Here is a 19,871-nt window from a genome sequence, read left to right as displayed (position 1 = left end):
TAATATAAGGTAGTACACGTCTTAATTATGTAGCAGGAGTTGGGGTAGCCCCCTCATAGACTATAAAGCAGCCCCCACATATAGTATAGAATATAATGCAGCCATCTCATAGAATATAATGTAGCCCCCTCATAGGGTATATTGCACCCCCTCATAGGGTATAATGCTGCCCCCTCATAGGGTATAATACTGCCCCCCTCATAGGGTATAACACTGCCCCCTCATAGGGTATAATGCTTCCCCCCCCCTCATAGGATATAACACTGCCCCCTCATAGGGTATAATGCTTCCCCCCCTCATAGGATATAATGCACCCCCACATAGGGTATAGCGCACCCCCTCATAGGTTATAACGCTGCCCCCTCATAGGGTATAATGTACCTCCTCATAGAATATAATGCTGCCCCCTCATAGGGTATAATGTACCTCCTCATAGAATATAATGCTGCCCCCTCATAGGGTATAACACTAGATAGATAGATAGATACGAGATAAATAGATCTATAGATAGATAGAAGATAGATAATGGATAAATAGATAGATATATAGATATAGATAGATAGAGATAGATAGATATAGATAGGTAGATAGATATAAAGATAATAGATAGAGATATAGAGATAGATAGATAGAGGGTAAATAGTTAGATCTATGGATAGATGATAGATCGATAGATAGATATAAAGATAATATATATAGATAGCTATAGATAGATATAGAGATAGATAGACTATATTTATCTATATCTATCTCTGTCTATCTCTGTATCTATTCTCTGTATCTATCTATCCCTATATCTATCTCTATATCTCTCGATCTATTTCTATATCTATCTCTATATGTAAGATAGAGACAGATAGATATAGAGATAGATAGAGATAGATATAAAGATAGAGATAGATAGATATAGAGAGAGATATAGAGATATAGAGATATAGTCTATCTATCTCTATATCTATCTATAGCTATCTATATCTATCTATATATTATCTTTATATCTATCTATCTATCTATCGATCTATCTATCATCTATCCATAGATCTAACTATTTACCCTCTATCTATCTATCTCTATATCTATCTATAGCTTTCTATATCTCTATATCTATCTGTCTCTATATCTATCTCTAGCTATCTATATCTCTATCTATTATCTTTATATCTATCCATCGATCTATCTACCTATCTATCTCTATCTCTAGCTATTTATTTCTATATATCTATCTATTTATCCATTATCTATCTATCTACAGTGGGGCAAAAAAGTATTTAGTCAGTCAGCAATAGTGCAAGTTCCACCACTTAAAAAGATGAGAGGCGTCTGTAATTTACATCATAGGTAGACCTCAACTATGGGAGACAAACTGAGAAAAAAAAATCCAGAAAATCACATTGTCTGTTTTTTTTTCATTTTATTTGCATATTATGGTGGAAAATAAGTATTTGGTCAGAAACAAGCAATCAAGATTTCTGGCTCTCACAGACCTGTAACTTCTTCTTTAAGAGTCTCCTCTTTCCTCCACTCATTACCTGTAGTAATGGCACCTGTTTAAACTTGTTATCAGTATAAAAAGACACCTATGCACACCCTCAAACAGTCTGACTCCAAACTCCACTATGGTGAAGACCAAAGAGCTGTCAAAGGACACCAGAAACAAAATTGTAGCCCTGCACCAGGCTGGGAAGACTGAATCTGCAATAGCCAACCAGCTTGGAGTGAAGAAATCAACTGTGGGAGCAATAATTAGAAAATGGAAGACATACAAGACCACTGATAATCTCCCTCGATCTGGTGCTTCACGCAAAATCCCACCCCGTGGGGTCAGAATGATCACAAGAACGGTGAGCAAAAATCCCAGAACCACGCGGGGGGACCTATTGAATAAACTGCAGAGAGCTGGGACCAATGTAACAAGGCCTACCATAAGTAACACACTACGCCAACATGGACTCAGATCCTGCAGTGCCAGACGTGTCCCACTGCTTAAGCCTGTACATGTCCGGGCCCATCTGAAGTTTGCTAGAGAGCATTTGGATGATCCAGAGGAGTTTTGGGAGAATGTCCTATGGTCTGATGAAACCAAACTGGAACTGTTTGGTAGAAACACAACTTGTCGTGTTTGGAGGAAAAAGAATACTGAGTTGCATCCATCAAACACCATACCTACTGTAAAGCATGGTGGTGGAAACATCATGCTTTGGGGCTGTTTCTCTGCAATGGGGCCAGGACGACTGATCCGGGTACATGAAAGAATGAATGGGGCCATGTATCGTGAGATTTTGAGTGAAAACCTCCTTCCATCAGCAAGGGCATTGAAGATGAAACGTGGCTGGGTCTTTCAACATGACAATGATCCAAAGCACACCGCCAGGGCAACGAAGGAGTGGCTTCGTAAGAAGCATTTCAAGGTCCTGGAGTGGCCTAGCCAGTCTCCAGATCTCAACCCTATAGAAAACCTTTGGAGGGAGTTGAAAGTCTGTGTTGCCAAGCGAAAAGCCAAAAACATCACTGCTCTAGAGGAGATCTGCATGGAGGAATGGGCCAACATACCAACAACAGTGTGTGGCAACTTTGTGAAGACTTACAGAAAACGTTTGACCTCTGTCATTGCCAACAAAGGATATATCACAAAGTATTGAGATGAAATTTTGTTTCTGACCAAATACTTATTTTCCACCATAATATGCAAATAAAATGAAAAAAAAACAGACAATGTGATTTTCTTTTCTCAGTTTGTCTCCCATAGTTGAGGTCTACCTATGATGTAAACTACAGACGCCTCTCATCTTTTTAAGTGGTGGAACTTGCACTATTGCTGACTGACTAATTACTTTTTTGCCCCACTGTATCTATCTATAGATCTATTTATCCCGTATCTATCTATTTATCTATCTATCTATCTAGTGTTATACCCTATGAGGGGGCAGCATTATATTCTATGATATAGAGATAGATAGATATTGAGATAGATATAGAGATAGATAGAGATAGATATATAGATAGACAGATATAGAGATAGACAGATATAGAGATAGACAGATAGATAGATAGATAGATATAGAGATAGATAGATGGATAATAGATAGATAGAGAGATATAAAAAAAAAAAAAAACACAATACTCACCTCTCCTCCTCGCTCCCACGCTGATGCCGGCTTCAGACTCAGGAGCTGTCCCATCTGCCAGACACACAGCGGGTGCACGAAGGTGACGTCATCGCGCACCGGCTGTGAGTCAGGAGCAGAGCGGACTGATGGGAGAGAGACGCTCTCTCTTCCACTGCAATTGAGGGCGGCGCTGGCTGCCTAGGTTGGGGGGCAGGGCTCCGGGGAGTGGAGACTGAGAGTGAAATGATATTCACTGCTTCGCAGTGAATATTCATTTCTCTTTAGTAGCGGGGACAGGGACTCCTGCCTCCTGACACCTGCTGCTGCTCCGCTGGCACGGTCCCCCGTAGCAGCTGTGTGGCACTGGCTGGGGGCCCCTGGAGCAGTGGGGGCCCTAGGCAACTGCTGGCCCTGTATGCCAGCAGGTGCCAGGGCCCACCGGAGAATCCTCTGGCTCCCCGGTGGGCCAGTCCGACGCTGAATGCGCTACAGCTAGAAGTGAGCCTGACTTCAGCTCAATCCTCCAGCTCACCTCTCCCACGTCCATACACTTCGCCTTCTCCACATGAACTCCCCTAACTTCCCTTTCCTGGCCACAGAGAGCAGCTCCTCAGCAGTTTGGGTTCAGATCCCCTCTGCTGGCCTGGAGTGGGAACTGTACTGTGTGCTGGATTTACCTGACAGAGAGATCCTTCATTGCTTCCAAGCATGACATCACCCTCCCTAGGAGAAAGGTAATGCCACTGTGGCGACCATACTCCTGGGGGCGCCACAGAGACACACGGGTCAGTGGGTGCACTTGTCTGCTGGCCTGGCTGTCTTTTGAGAGCCCGCATAAACCAGGGCTCATCCCACTGAACGCCTGCACTCGATCCCCACGGGTAGAACACCACTCAGACAACACAGGGTGAGGGGAACACACATTGGTAAGACTATTGGTTTACCAACAGAAAAAAACAGAGTTGTAATGACTGTGCTCACAGGGATCAAGGCTACGACCAGGCACGGGGGTACAGATGCCTGCTTCTGCTCTCCTGTGTGATACTGACTAGTGTTTGACTAGTGTGACCAACTTTTTACTATTGAGGCTGCCTATGCGGCATCAATAGTAAAAAGATCTAATGTTAAAAATAATAAAAAATAAAAATCGTGTTATATTCACCTTCCAACGTCCCGCGCAGCGTCCCCAGGCCTCCGCGATGCTCCGGCAGCTCCCGTTCCCAGTGATGCATTGCGTCAATGACCTTTGATGACGTCGCGGTCTCGCGAGACCACTACAGCATCGCGAGACGCGACGTCAGCAAAGGTCATCGCAATGCATTACTGGGAACGGGAGCTGCCGCGTGTATCGCTGAAGCCTGGGGACGCTGCGCGGGACATCGGAAGATGAATATAACCCGATTTTTTAATTTTAATTTTTTACAGGGATATGATACCCACAGCTAGGAGGACAGTCTCCTCTCCTCCGGACCGTGGGTACCACCTGCAAATGTTCTGCTTACTTTTTGCATGGTGGGCACAGCCACATGCGGAAAGTACGCAGAACAATGCGGAATGGACGGAATCGCTGCGATTCCACAAATTAATGACCATGCTGCGTATTTTTCCGTGATGCAATTCCGCCGAGGGAAAATCCGCAGCATTAGCACAGCATTGGGGAATCCCATAGGATTGCATGGGATGCTTTTTTTTGTGTTTTCGCGGCAAAATCGCGTGGTAAAAACCGCCACGACAACGCGAAAAAACTGAAAGTGTGAACGCAGCCTAAATGCTGATCACTTAGTATAAGCACAGCCCATTAATATCTGAAAACATGAAACCCCCTTTTAAAATAAATTTCAACGCCAGAGAAAATGGTCACCGTCTTCTCAAAACCACACCATGGCCAATGCGGGACAATACATTTTACACCTATACATGCCAATGGGGTTGAGCTGCAATACCAGACACAGCCTGAACGTGGCGCTGTTTCAGGCAGCACCAGGAGCAGGACAACATGTCCATTGTGGTGGGTTCTCCCAGGCCTTATAGTACCGCTCATTGTACAGTATTTCTAGGACTGGCCCCGTTCACACTGTGCAGTTATTTCTGTGCAATTTTGTGTCCATTCCTAGATTTGACAGCAAACAACAGCAGCATAACTTGCCAGCGACACCTTAGGGGCTGGTAATATGGCTATGAAGTGCTGGGGTAGTGATTGCAGGACTCCCAGATCTCGTCCAGTGGAAAGTCCTCATCACAGCATCAGCTGTGAGCGCAGTGGGGTCCGGTCCCAGGAGATGCCGGGTGCCTCCACATTACGCAGGGTTACATATGCAGTATTTTTCTGGACACTTTTAAGCCCATTTTCCACCTCATGATCGCTTCTTCTCCACCTGGGCTGCAGATGAAAGCAGACTGTGCACTTCGCCTTCTCGGCTCTTCCATAATTCAGGGTGTTTAATAAGTTGCCATTTTCAGCGTCTCTCGCCCGCAGTCGTCCCCCATTATTCAGTGTGAAGTAGACATTTGTTTGTAGCTTTTTGGTGTTGGAGGATAACACTTGTGATGTAACATTCACGGAGGAGAATGGTTATAGAAGCACAGAGTGTTTCAGGAAAGAAGCAGGATGTACTTATAGGAGGTGGCAGGATGAGAGTTAGGCTGGAGACAGACAACGTATAAAAAAATCGGTCCGTTTTTCAGACAAGAATCGCAGAAATGTTCCCTGAACAGTGATCCGTATGTCATCCGTGTGCAATGCGAGGATGCGATTTTCTTGCATCTAAGCATCCGTGTGACATCCGTATGGCGAGATTCTCTCGCTGGCTTGCAAAATGGACAAATAAAGTAATGGATACCGGCCGTACAAATCATGACTAAATAATGTGGAAGCCTATTTATTGGCTCCACAAGTTCCGTTGGAGGAAAAGTTGCAAAATCTTGAAGAGAGGATAGCTACATTGAAGATCATTAAGGAAGGTGAAGAGTTCTTAGAGCAGAATTATCTCTTCATGTTACAGAAAGAGAATAAATTCGAAATGCACCTGAAGAAACAGAGGAATGGAAACATGTGACCCAGAGAAGCAGGAGGATCGGGAGGCAGTCAGCACCCATACTGCTCAGGAACCAGTACCAGGCTCTCACGCAGGAGAACGATGAAGAAATACATCAGGATAAGACTTTACCCACAAACAGCAACCTTGTACTCCCTCAGAGTCCTCCTGGATGGAGAAAGAAAAATGTTGTGAAGAAGAAACGGAGAGTGGTGGTCATGGGGGATTCCCTGTTGAGAGGAACAGAGGCCGCTATCTGCAGACCGGATATAACCTCAAGAGAAATGTGCTGTCTTCCAGGTGCAAAAATTAAAGATGTGTCTGACAGGATATCAGGACTCTTCAGACCTACAGATGACTACCCATTCCTGCTAATACATGTTAGGGCAAATGACACCACAAGAAACGACCTGGAAACCATCTGCAGAGACTTTGAAAACTTAGGTAAGTGAAAAAACTGGGAGCGCAGGTGGTCTTCTCTTCCATCCTCCCAGTGGATGGCCATGGAACAAGGAGGTGGAATAAGATTCTGCAGGTGAACAACTGGCTACGTCGATGGTGCCGTCAGCAAGGATTTGGATTTCTGGATCACGGAGTGAATTACCTATACGATGGACTACTTGCTAGAGATGGGGTGCACCTTACGAAGACTGGAAAACATGTATTTGGAAGTCGCCTTGCTACACTCATCAGGAGAGCTTTAAACTAGAACAATGTGGGAAGGGAAGCAAAAGACCAGAAAAAGCCATACACCTGACAAATGCTATTGAGAACTCTGCTATTAGAAGTGGAAAGGAAGAACAAAGACAAAAGAATCTAATTAATAAAAATATTGGAGAAAGAGAAACCAATCACAAACTAAAATGTTTCTATACTAATGCACAAAGCATGGGCAACAAACAAGGAGAACTGGAACTACTAACGCAGGAAAAGAAATATGATGTCAATGGAATCACTGAAACTCGGTGGGACGATACACATGATTGGAATACATGGCTAGAAGGATACAACTTATTTGCAAGAAACAGACTTGATAAACGAGGAGGAGGTGTCGCATTGTATGTTAGAAACGCGTATATCTGCACAGAGATTGAAGCTTCAGAGATTGGGAGTTCTGTGGAAACTGTTTGGGTAAGAATACAAGGACAGAACAATGGAAAGGACACCATTGTAGGCATTTACTACAGGCCGCCTGTGCAAGCTGCAGATATGGATGAACTCTTTATGCATCAAATGGCCAAGTTCTCCAAAAAATATGACATAGTTGTCATGGGAGATTTCAACTATCCAGACATTTGTTGGGAATCTCTCTCAGGCAAAACTAACAGGTCAAGGAAATTCTTATCCTCTCTTGCTGACAACTTTATCTTCCAAAAGGTAGGGGAGAAAACAAGGGGAACTGCTACCTTGGATCTAATCCTTATAAACAGGGAGGAAATGGTTGAGGAGGTAAAAGTGGCTGGGACCCTAGGAGGTAGCAACTATGCTGTTTTAGAATTTTGGATAACTAGAGGAGGAAGACCTGTGAAGACTCAGACGTCAAGGTTAGATTTCAGAAAGACAGATTTTAAGGGATTCAGAAAGCGAATTGGAGGGATCCAATGGCTGGATATCCTTAAGGGAAAAATGTCCAGGAAGGATGGGAAATCTTGAAAAATGAAATTCTCAAAGCACAATTGTTAACCGTTTCGAAAAGAGGGAAGAATAGGAAGCATTTAAGGAAACCTGGATGGATGAACACAAAACTTAAGCACATGCTAAAAAGGAAGAAAAAAATGTTTATAAAATGGAAAGAGGGAGGCATATCTAAAGAAGAATATAATGCTGTCTGCAGAACCTGCAGGGCGAAAATCAGATTAGCAAAAGCTCAAAATGAATTGAGGCTTGCAAGAGATGTCAAAAGCAATAATAAAGGATTTTGGGGATATGTCAAAAGTAAAAGAAAAGTCAAAGATGCTATAGGATTTTTACAGGATGAAAACGATGAAATGGTAAGACAGGATGTTGAGAAGGCTGAACTTTTAAATTCCTATTTTGCATCTGTTTTCTCTCAGAAAGGAAATGTAACATCAACTGTTCTTCACTGTCCTATTAAGGGAATAGAAGAATCTAGGATATCTATAAACAGAAATATAGTGAGAAAACACTTAGCTAACCTAAATGAATTCAAGTCTCCAGGTCCAGATGAAACACCCCAGAGTACTGAAGGAGATAGCAGAAGAAATTGTTGAACCCCTCTCCATAATCTTTGAAAATTCTTGGAGAACAGGAAAAGTCCCAGAAGACTGGAGAAGAGCAAATGTTCCTATCTTCAAAAAGGGGAAGAAGGTGGACCCAGGCAACTATAGGCCGGTGAGTCTAACTTCTATACCAGGAAAGATCTTTGAACAAATTATTAAACCACATGTATGTAAGTACCTGGACAAGAAAGAAGTGATTAAACAGAGCCAGCATGGGTTTGTAACTATTAAGTCATGTCAGACTAACTTGATTTCCTTCTATGACAGAATCATTTATTGGGTGGATCAGGGAAATGCCGTAGATATAGTGTATCTTGACTTCAGCAAAGCATTTGACAAAGTATCTCACACAATCCTTATTAAAAAATGGCTAAGTATGGAATAGACAAGGCAACTGTTAGGTGGATTCATAACTGGCTTAGTGATTGAACCCAAAGAGTGGTCGTAAATGGCTGCACATCCAGTTGGAAGAATGTCTCAAGTGGGGTACCACAGGGCTCTGTCCTGGGCCCTGTATTGTTCAACATCTTTATCAACGATTTAGATGAAGGAATTGAGGGTAAACTGATTAAATTTGCTGATGACACAAAGCTAGGAAGGATTGCTAATACTAGAGTAGAGAGAGAGGATTCAAAAAGAAACTGGAGCAGTGGGCAGCAACAAACAATGGTTTTTAAAGGGAATCTGTCACCCCTTTTTTGAGATATCATAGAATGATATCATTCAATTGTGTGTCACATAAGGATTCTCTTAGTACTTTTGCTTCCCCCTGACCCCGCACCTTTCATGCATAAATACCTTTTTTATATCGGTTCAGATGTATGTAAATTGCCGCTGTCCGGTCCGCTGGGCGGGGCTTATTCAACTCCTCCCCCTCCCTGTCTTACTCTATGCATTTCTTCTTGTGTAGAGCAAGACAGGGAGGGGTGGAGCAGGTGAATAAGCCCCGCCCAGTGGACCGGACAGCGGCCGTTTACATACATCTGAACCGAGATAAAAAAGGTATTTATGCATGAAAGGTGCGGGGTCAGGGGGAAGCAAAAGTACTAAGAGAATCCTTATGTGACACACAATTGAATGATATCATTATATGTGATATCTCAAAAAAGGGGTGACAGATTCCCTTTAACAGGGAAAAATGCAAAGTACTACATCTGGGCAATAAAAATGAAAAAAGCATATACAGAATGGGAGGAATAGGGCTAAGCAACAGCACATGTGAAAAAGACTTGGGTATACTAATAGATCACAGACTAAATATGAGTCAACAGTGTGATGCAGCAGCAAAAAAGGCAAATGCAATTCTAGGATGTATTAACAGAAGCATACAGTCTAGATCACGTGAAGTCATTATTTCCCTCTACTCCTCTTTGGTCAGACCTCATCTGGAATATTGTGTCCAGTTTTGGGCACCACATTTTAAAAAAGACATCAACAAACTGGAGCAATTTCAGGAAAGAGCGACCAGAATGGTGACCGGTCTGCAAACTATGTCTTATGAGGAAAGGTTGCAGGATTTGGGAATGTTTAGCTTGCAGAAGAGAAGACTGAGAGGAGACTTGATAGCTGTCTACAAATATCTGAAGGGCTGTCACATTGTAGAAGGATCATCTTTATTCTCATTTGCACAAGGAAAGACTAGAAGCAATGGGATGAAACTGAATGGTAGGAGACACATTAGATATAAGAAAAAACTTTTTGACAGTGATCAATGAGTGGAACAGGCTACCACGAGAGGTGGTGAGTTCTCCTTCAATAGAAGTCTTCAAACAGAGGCTGGACAGACATCTGTCTGGGATGATTTAGAGAATCCTGCTTTGAGCAGGGGGTTGGACCAGATGGCCCAGGAGGTCCCTTACAACGCTACGATTCTATGATTGAAAAGCTACCTGCGCAGCTTCCCAGCCTGACCGGAGATGAGCTCAGTAGCGTGGGAAAGTTTCTGAACATTTTCTCACGCTGCCGAGTTCACCGCGGGTCAGGCGAGGAGTCTGCACAGCCTCAGTGAGTACCACTGACATCAAGTAGGGGTCACTGGATGAGCAGTATGTAATTTCCAATTAGCACAGAGTATTTAAGTAGAGAAATATACTGATCTTTTGGGAGGTCAAGAACTGAGATTCATCAAGTGGAAAGATCAGGGTCCTCAGCAGTGCAGAGTGTTTCAGAAGAGGTCGGTCTTATAGAAGGTTACATAGTTCAGGGAGCAGGGTCCCCAGGCAATGAGAAAAAACTTTGTCCAGCTCCACGATGTAGTGAAAAATATTCTTTATTCACTCAATAGAAATGAGGTTTAAAAGCCAGCATGAGTTACAAGGCATGCGATCGATCTACGCGTTTCGAGTGGCTAAGCACTCTTAATCATGATACGCAGCTTTGTCCATGGGTAGATCTTATATACTCTATCCGGTCTACACACCGGTTAAATAATTAATTAAAACAAATATAAAACAAATAGAGAGAAAACTAACAATCACAATTTAATATAACAATTTGATTCATTAAGATACAATATTATCGCCTTCAGTAGTATTTTCTTTTTTTTATTTCTTAATTTTTATTCATTATTCTCTTGTTACTATCCATGAAAAAATGAAGCAAACTTCTGAAATAGAAGAGAAACATAACAGATCTCAATGTTGCAACCATTCACAACAGTAAAATTCACATAGATACAATTTTTTCAAGATGCATGTGGTTTTCAATTACATATCAAATTTTTATTTCTTTTTTGTGCAGTGTTAATTTTAGCACAACAAACCATTTTTTAGTATACACATGTATACAAAGAAAAAATATTAAAAAAAAAAAAAAAAAAATAATCAAGATTAGAAAGATTTTTTCAGGGACTATTTCAATTAGCGCACCAAATGTGCACACAGCCATAATATATTCGTTTAAAGAGGAGATAGAAAACTCCAATTTGCACTGTTCTAAAGAATTTTTTTCAGTGTATATGATTTTTTTATTTATATACACAGCCAAAAAAAACATTTAATTCTTTTATTCCCCATCATACACCAATCATAAAAATCCGTTCTGATACATTCGTTCGTTATCATAAACTTTCTCAAACCAAAAAGATGGAAAACTTCAATTTGCACAAAAAAAAAAAAAAAAAGGAAAAAAAAGGGGGGGAGCATTCGGTTATTATATTTCCCCTTCACGCATTGAAAAAAACCATTCTAATGCATATATAGAAAGATTATTATCATAGACTTTCCCAAATAAATGAAGTATTTCCTAATTAACTGATCAACACAAAATTGTCGAATATTTTAGTTTTTATATTTTAAACATGCAGATTCGAAAAACGGCATGAAAATACAGTTCTATGCACAAAAAATACCCTATGAAAAACCTTGCAAAAAACTACCATATTCCCACATATTTTAATATATATTTAATCAGAACATGAGGATTCATTATAAATGTAATAAAATAGATATTTCAAAGAGGAAAGGGTTGATAAGTGCTAGTCTAATAAAAGAGCATGGTGTCTTTTCTTTTATTCAAGCCTCGTGGCATTCTGGTGTTTAATTTGAACATCCACCACGCCTCCCTATTCCTAAGCACAGGTTCTAAGTCCCCACCTCTAATCCGATTGTGGACTTTCTCAATCCCATATACTTTTAATGAGTCCAGTTTTTTACTATGAGTCTCAATAAAATGTCGGGAGAGCTGCGATATGTTTCTATTCATATTAGCATTCTCTATAATCGAGAATGTGCTCTCTAATCCTAGTTTTTAACATGCGTTTTGTGCTGCCCACATATTTTAGTCGGCATGAAGTACATTCCATGATATAAACTACATTTTTGGTGTTGCAGTTTATGAAATCTTTGATGTCAAATAGATTACTGTCATCAAAATCTCCAAATTTATCACACCTTTTGGTATAGGTACACATCTTGCACTGACTGGCAGCACATTTAAAAAAACCTCTCGTTTTCAACCAATTGCCTGTATGTTCTTGCCGAGTACTAAGAAAACTTGGTGATAAACTGTTTTTTAAGGATGGTGCTTTTCTGGAAACTATCCTTAGTCCTTTTTTTATTATTTTTTCAATATCTGGATCTTCTTTTAAAATTGCCAGGTTATCCTCAACTATTTTTTTAATATTGGAAAACTGATTACTAAACTGTAACACCATTGTTATAGGATTAGCAGAATTTTTGGACAGTTTATGCGAGTCTTTAAAACGAGATTTTTTTGAAACAATCTTTTCAGCCCTGTCTAGACTCCCATCGATCAGAACCTCTCCTACCCAAACGTTGTCTAATGTCAGAAACTTCTTTTTTATAATCAGAGGGACAACTACAATTTCTCTTAGCACGTGTCATTTCACCCACAGGAATACCTTTAATTGTGTGCCTGGGGTGATGACTTTTTGCATGGAGAATTGTGTTCCCAGCTGTCTCCTTGCGATATGTACGAGTAATAACGGATTTGTTAGGTATGCCAGTCAGATTTAAATCCAAAAACTCAATAGTGGTCTTTTCATGTCGTGTTAGAAATCTTAGATTCAGAGAGTTGCAATTGATATATGCATCAAACTTCTGTACTGTTATTATATCTGATTTCCAAATAATGACAATAGCATCAATGTATCTACCGTAAAACTGTATACAATAAGTGTAAGGATTATCAAGATTGTAGATATACATTTCTTCCCACCAACTCATAACGAGATTTGCTAGGGAAGGGGAATATTTAGCTCCCATGGATACGCCATTTACTTGTATATAGTAATTCTCATTGAATATAAAATAATTGTTGGAATTCAACAAAAAAGTGACATCCAAGATGAAATCTTGGAAGTCAAACGAGAAATTACTATATTTTTGTAGATGAAATTTGCAGGGTCCCCAGCAGTGCAGTGTTTCAGAAGAGGTCGGTCTTGTAGAAGGTTATGTAGTTCAGGGAGCAGGGTCCTCAGCAGTTCAGAGTGTTTCCGAAGATGTCGGTCTTGTAGAAGGTTACCTAGTTCAGGGCGCAGGGTCCCCAGCAGTGCAGTGTTTCCGAAGATGTCGGTCTTGTAGAAGGTTACGTAGTTCAGGGAGCCGGGTCCCCAGCAGTGCAGAGTGTTTCAGAAGAGGTCGGTCTTGTAGACGGTTACGTAGTTCAGGAAGCAGGGTCCCCAGCAGTGCAGAGTGTTTCAGAAGAGGTCAGTCTTGTAGAAGGTTACGTATTTCAGGGAGCAGGGTCCCCAGTAGTGCAGAGTGTTTCAGAAGAGGTTGGTCTTGTGGAAGGTTACATAGTACAGGGAGCAGGGTCCCCAGCAGTGCAGAGGGTTTCAGAAGAGGTCGGTCCTATAGAAGGTTACATAGTTCAGGGAGCAGGGTCCCCCAGCAGTGCAGAGTGTTTCAGAAGAGGTTGGTCCTGTAGAAGGTTACATAGTTCAGGGAGCAGGGTCCCCAGCAGTGCAGAGTGTTTTAGAAGACGTCGGTCTTGTAGTAGGTTTCGTAGTTCAGGGAGCAGGGTCCCCTGCAGTGCAGTGTGTTTCAGAGGAGGTCGGCCTTGTAGAAGGTTACGTAGTTCAGGGAGCAGGGTCCTCAGCATTGCAGAGTGTTTCCGAAGAGGTTGGTCTTGTAGAAGGTTACGTAATTTAGGGAGCAGGGTCCTCAGCAGTTCAGTGTTTCCGAAGATGTCGGTCTTGTAGGTTACCTAGTTCAGGGAGCAGGGTCCCCAGCAGTGCAGAGTGTTTCCGAACATGTTGATCTTGTAGAAGGCTACGTAGTTCAGGAAGCAGGGTCCCGAGCAGTGCAGAGTGCTTCAGAAGAGGTTGGTCTTGTAGAAGGTTACATAGTTCAGGGAGCAGGGTCCCCAGTAGTGCAGAGTGTTTCAGGGGAGGAGTGCACTGATGTTGGGTGGCTTGATGGTGAGGACATACCGCAGCCGTGTAACACACAGCCACATTGGGATATTTGCAGTCAGTGCCTGTGCAGAGTGCAGGCTCTTTGTTAATTCTCTTCTCTTCACTGTTTTCCTTGTACCCCAGGGAATTAGAACAGTTTCTTGTAAATTGTTTCTGTGAAATTGCTTCTCTCTTCCCACTGGTCCACTTCCCCCTCACCCGTCTCTATTGCCCTCCATCCTGCCCTGTTTATTTTCTCCTTTTAAGAAGCTTCTCCAGTAATTAAGCAATTAGCTCCCCGTCTGTCCGGCAGCCGCGTCTCTCACTTTCTGTTCTTTGCTGCCTGATGGTTCTGCAGATCTGTGCAACCTGATATCCAATATGTGATACCGGCTTCTATCATCACCATATTGATAAGTGACTGGTACTGTGCCATCCACATCACCCTGATATTGTGTGACCATGTACAGTGTCCAACTAATACAGTCATACAGTGCATGTATATATATACATATATATACAGTACAGACCAAAAGTTTGAACATAGCTTCTCATTCAAAAAGTTTTCTTTATTTTCATGACTATGAAAATTGTAGATTCACTCTGAAGGCATCAAAACTATGAATTAAAACATGTGGAATTATATAATTAACAAAAAAGTGCGAAGCAACTGAAAATATGTCTTATATTCTAGGTTCTTCAAAGTAGCCACCTTTTGCTTTGATGACTGCTTTGCACACTCTTGGCATTCTCTTGATGAGCTTCAAGAGGTAGTCACCAGAAATGGTCTTCCAACAGTCTTGAAGGAGTTCCCAGAGATGCTTAGCACTTGTTGGCCCTTTTGCCTTCACTCTGCAGTCCAGCTCACCCCAAACCATCTCGATTGGGTTCTGGTGACTCTGGAGGCCAGGTCATATGGCGTAGCACCCCATACTCTCCTTCTTGGTCAAATAGCCCTTAAGCAGCCTGGAGGTGTGTTTTGGGGTCATTGTCCTGTTGAAAAATAAATGATGGTCCAACTAAACGCAAACCGGATGGAATAGCATGCCGCTGCAAGATGCTGTGGTAGCCATGCTGGTTCAGTATGCCTTCAGTTTTGAATAAATCCCCAAAAGTGTCACCAGCAAAGCACCCCCACACCATCACACCTCCTCCTCCATGCTTCACGGTAGGAACCAAGCATGTAGAGTCCATTCGTTCACCTTTTCTGCGTCACACAAAGACACGGTGGTTGGATCCAAAGATCTCAAATTTGGACTCATCAGACCAAAGCACAGATTTCCACTGGTCTAATGTCCATTCCTTGTGTTCTTTAGCCCAAACAAGTCACTTCTGCTTGTTGCCTGTCCTTAGCAGTGGTTTCCTAGCAGCTATTTTACCATGAAGGCCTGCTGCACAAAGTCTCCTCTTAACAGCTGTTGTAGAGATGTGTCTGTTGCTAGAACTCTGTGTGGCATTGACCTGGTCTCTAATATGAGCTGCTGTTAACCTGCGATTTCTGAGGCTGGTGACTCGGATGAACTTATCCTCCGCAGCAGAGGTGACTCTTGGTCTTCCTTTCCTGGGCCGGTCCTCATGTGGGCCAGTTTCTTTGTAGCGCTTGATGGTTTTTGCCACTGCACTTGGGGACACTTTCAAAGTTTTCCCAATTTATCAGACTGACTGACCTTAATTTCTTAAAGTAATGATGGCCACTCGTTTTTCTTTACTCAACTGCTTTTTTCTTGCCATAATACAAATTCTAGCAGTCTATTCAGTAGGACTATCAGCTGTGTATCCACCAGACTTCTGCACAACACAACTGATGGTCCCAACCTTATTTATAAGGCAAGAAATCCCACTTATTAAACATGACAGGGCACACCTGTGAAGTGAAAACCATTTCCGGTGACTACCTCTTGAAGCTCGTCAAGAGAATGCCAAGAGTGTGCAAAGCAGTAATCAAAGCAAAAGGTGGCTACTTTGAAGAACCTAGAATATAAGACATATTTTCAGTTGTTTCACACTTTTTTTGTTAATTATATAATTCCACATGTGTTAATTCATAGTTTTGATGCCTTCAGAGTGAATCTACAATTTTCATAGTCATGAAAATAAAGAAAATTCTTTGAATGAGAAGGTGTGTCCAAACTTTTGGTTTGTACTATATATATATATATATATATATATATATATATATATATATATATATATATATAAAATAGTATTGTTTCTCCAGCGATCAGTCTAATGGTAGGGTAAAATATAGCTTTTATTTATCCATTAAAAAGGTTCCATGTTTCTTCAGTAACAATCTTGCATATAGTCAATCCCTTTTGGACGACATGTTTCGACACTACATGTGTCTTCCTCCAAGTCCTACCATTGGATTGATTGCTGGAGAAACAATACTATTTCTTTTACATGCAAGGATTTATCCCAATCCGTTTTCCATGCAAACTGCTACCACAGGCTGGACTTATTCCTGGTTTTCTTCAACGCGGTGAGCTGGCCGTGCCAAAAAAAATTCTTTTTTTCATATATATATATATATATATATATATATATATATATATATATATACACACGCAGGGTGCGCCATTTATAAAGTTGGATCCAGAATTGCCAACTTCAAAATGGCGGCCATGGTCACCACCCATCTTGAAAAGTTTTCCGCCTCCCATATACTAATGTGCCACAAACAGGAAGTTGATATCACCAACCATTCCCATTCTATTTAGGTGTATCCATATACATGGCCCACCCTGGTGTATCCATATAAATGGCCCCCCTGTATATATGTGTGTGTGTGTGTATATATATATATATATATATATATATATATAAATAAAATATATATATCTCCCCAACAATGTAGACCAGCTCACTCCTGTGAACCACCTGGAACCTCAGCTGACCTGGTTAACTCCGTTGTGCCCGGATCTGGATGTAGGAGTCCATCCATACAAATGTGAACAACGACAAAGCAAAGTCCAGCAATAACGTGAGCAATCCAGGATGCTGTTAAAATTTTTTTTCTTTTTATTCATAAATCCATTAAAATGCAATGGTGTAGCAGAGCCGCACAGGAGAAGCGATATGCTGCTTCTTTTATTCTGCACCAGATCTGCGCAGAAAAATCTGCAGCATGTGCACAGCCTTTTTTGTTTTACATAGCCTTAAATGGTACTGTGCATCACGTGCTGTTCTGTTGCTTTTCTGCTGCGGTTCTGCAGGGCCAAATCTGCTGCGGAACTGCACGGAGTCTGCACTGTGTGCACAGGGCCTTAAATCTTATGGTCAGGTTATTGGACATTCCTAATGTACTTTTCTCCAATATGTTGAATTCTTTCCTTATAATCTTTATGCATGTTGTATACTGATCAATATGTGGATAGTTTATATGTTTGATCTGCTTTTATAGCACATGTTTTTAAGTCTCTCACATATGTTTATAATTACCCTGATGGGAGTGGAATGTATATAAGGTTCCATGTTTGGAAAGCAGATTAGATTCTGGACCGTGAAGAAGGCGGGTTCTACCGCTGAAACGCGTAGTCCTATCTGCACGACTTTCCTGCGTTATTGCTGTTTTGAACTGCTTGGACCATTGCATTTTAATGGATTTATGAATAAAAAGAAAAAATTTTTTAACAGCATCCTGGATTGCTCACGTTATTGCTGGACTTTGCTTTGTCGTTGTTATATATATATATATAGACACACACACACTGGGTGCAGAATTATTAGGCAAATGAGTATTTTGATCACATCATCCTTTTTATACGTTGTCCTACTCCAAGCTGTATAGGCTTTAAAGCCAACTGCCAATTATGTAAATCAGGTGATTTGCATCTCCGTAATGAGGAGGGGTGTGGTCTAATGACATCAACACCCTATATAAGGTCTGCTTAATTATTATGCAACTTCCTTTCCTTTGGTAAAATGGGTCCGAAGAAAGATTTGACGGACTCTGAAAAGTCAAAAATTGTGAGATGCCTTACAGAGGGATGCAGCAGTCTTGAAATTGCCAAACTTTTGAAGTGTGATCACCAAACAATCAAGCGTTTCATGGCAAATATCCAACAGGGTCGCAAGAAGCGTGTTGATAAAAAAAAGGCGCAAAATAACTGCCCATGAATTGAGGAAAATCAAGCGTCAAGATGCCATTTGCCACCAGTTTTGCCATATTTCAGAGCTGCAGTGTTACTGGAGTATCAAAAAGCTCAAGGTGTGCCATACTCAGGGACATGGACAAGCTAAGGAAGGCTGAAAAACAACCACCTTTGAACAAGAAATATAAGATAAAGCGTCAAGACTGGGCCAAGAAATATCTTAAGACTGATTTTTCTAAGGTTTTATGGACTGATGAAATGAGAGCGACTCTTGATTGGCCAGATGGATGGGCCCAAGGCTGGATCAGTAAAGGGCAGAGAGCTCCACTCCGACTCAGACGCCAGCAAGGTGGAGGTGGGGTACTGGTATGGGCTGGTATCATCAAAGATGAACTTGTGGGACCTTTTTGGGTTGAGGATGGAGTGAAGCTCAACTCCCAGACCTACTGGCAGTTTCTGGAAGACACCTTCTTCAAGCAGTGGTACAGGAAGAAGTCGGTATCGTTCAAGAAAAACATGATTTTCATGCAGGACAATGCTCCATCACATGAATCCAAATACTCCACAGCGTGGATGGCCAGTAAAGGTCTAAAAGAAGAAAAAATAATGACATGGCCCCCTTGTTCACCTGATCTGAACCCCATAGAGAACCTGTGGTCCCTCATAAAATGTGAGATCTACAGGGAGTGAAAACATTACACCTCTCCGAACAGTGTCTGGGAGGCTGTGGTAGCTGCGGCACGCAATGTTGATCGTAAACAGATCAAGCAACTGACAGAATCTATGGGTGGAAGGCTTTTGAGTGTCATCGTAAACAAAAGGTGGCTATATTGGTCATTGATTTTTTTGTTTTGTTTTTGAATGTCAGAAATGTTTATTTCTACATTTTGTATTGTTATATTGGTTTACCTGGTGAAAATAAACAAGTGAGATGGGTATATATTTGGTTTTTATTAAGTTGCCTAATAATTCTGCACTGTAACAGTTACCTGCACAAACAGATATCCTCCTAAGATAGCCAAATCTAAAAAAAAAACCACTCCAACTTCCAAAAATATTAAGCTTTGATATCCGAGTCTTTTGGGTTGATTGAGAACATAGTTGAGACCATGAAGAAGGCGGCAGTTGTTACCGCCGAAACGCGTATTCTGTTCAGCATTATGCCTGCATCTTGTTACTGAACTCTGGATTTTTTAAATTATCTGCAATAAAAATTCTTGGATTTTATTATACCACCTGAAGTTTCCGCTTGCTGGACTTTTCTGCCTTGATTTCTACATTGTTGGACTTGTTCCCAGTCTTGGTCCGTGCAACACAGAGGAAACAGGTATTTACCATCCAGAGTTCGGAGGTTAGCTGGTCTATGTGTTGTTTTGCTATATTACATATGTTAATTCAGCAAATCATTTCTTATGTATCTGGCGAAGCATGCGGATTTCCAACGACCCATTCTCTGCACCTCGGCCTCTGACACTCCTGCCCTAGCTGCTTCTGTGGCTGCCCCGATATGGAACGAATGTGTCCCGTATTCTTTTGGA

The 19,871-nt window shown here is 41.5% G+C and overlaps 1 protein-coding gene and 1 long non-coding RNA gene across 2 annotated transcripts in view; one reads left to right on the top strand and one right to left on the bottom strand.

Annotated features, from left to right (window-relative positions):
* The window catches only part of NCS1 (neuronal calcium sensor 1), a 169,062-nt gene that overhangs the window by 38,525 nt on the left and 110,666 nt on the right, over window positions 1–19,871 (top strand). The gene's annotated exons all lie outside the window — the stretch shown is intronic.
* Window positions 10,636–19,871, bottom strand: part of LOC141059795 (uncharacterized) — a 94,435-nt gene continuing 85,199 nt past the window's right edge. Inside the window, exon 3 of the long non-coding RNA XR_012222597.1 lies at window positions 10,636–10,987. This is a non-coding gene — a long non-coding RNA (uncharacterized lncRNA). The remainder of the gene's footprint in view (window positions 10,988–19,871) is intronic.

Source organism: Dendrobates tinctorius, unplaced genomic scaffold (assembly GCF_039654945.1).
Source record: "Dendrobates tinctorius isolate UK_male_01 unplaced genomic scaffold, ASM3965494v1 ptg000231l, whole genome shotgun sequence".
In the NCBI taxonomy this organism is placed as follows: domain Eukaryota; kingdom Metazoa; phylum Chordata; class Amphibia; order Anura; family Dendrobatidae; genus Dendrobates; species Dendrobates tinctorius.
Note: the sequence above shows the minus strand (reverse complement) of the source record. Positions and strands in the feature narration are given on the sequence as shown.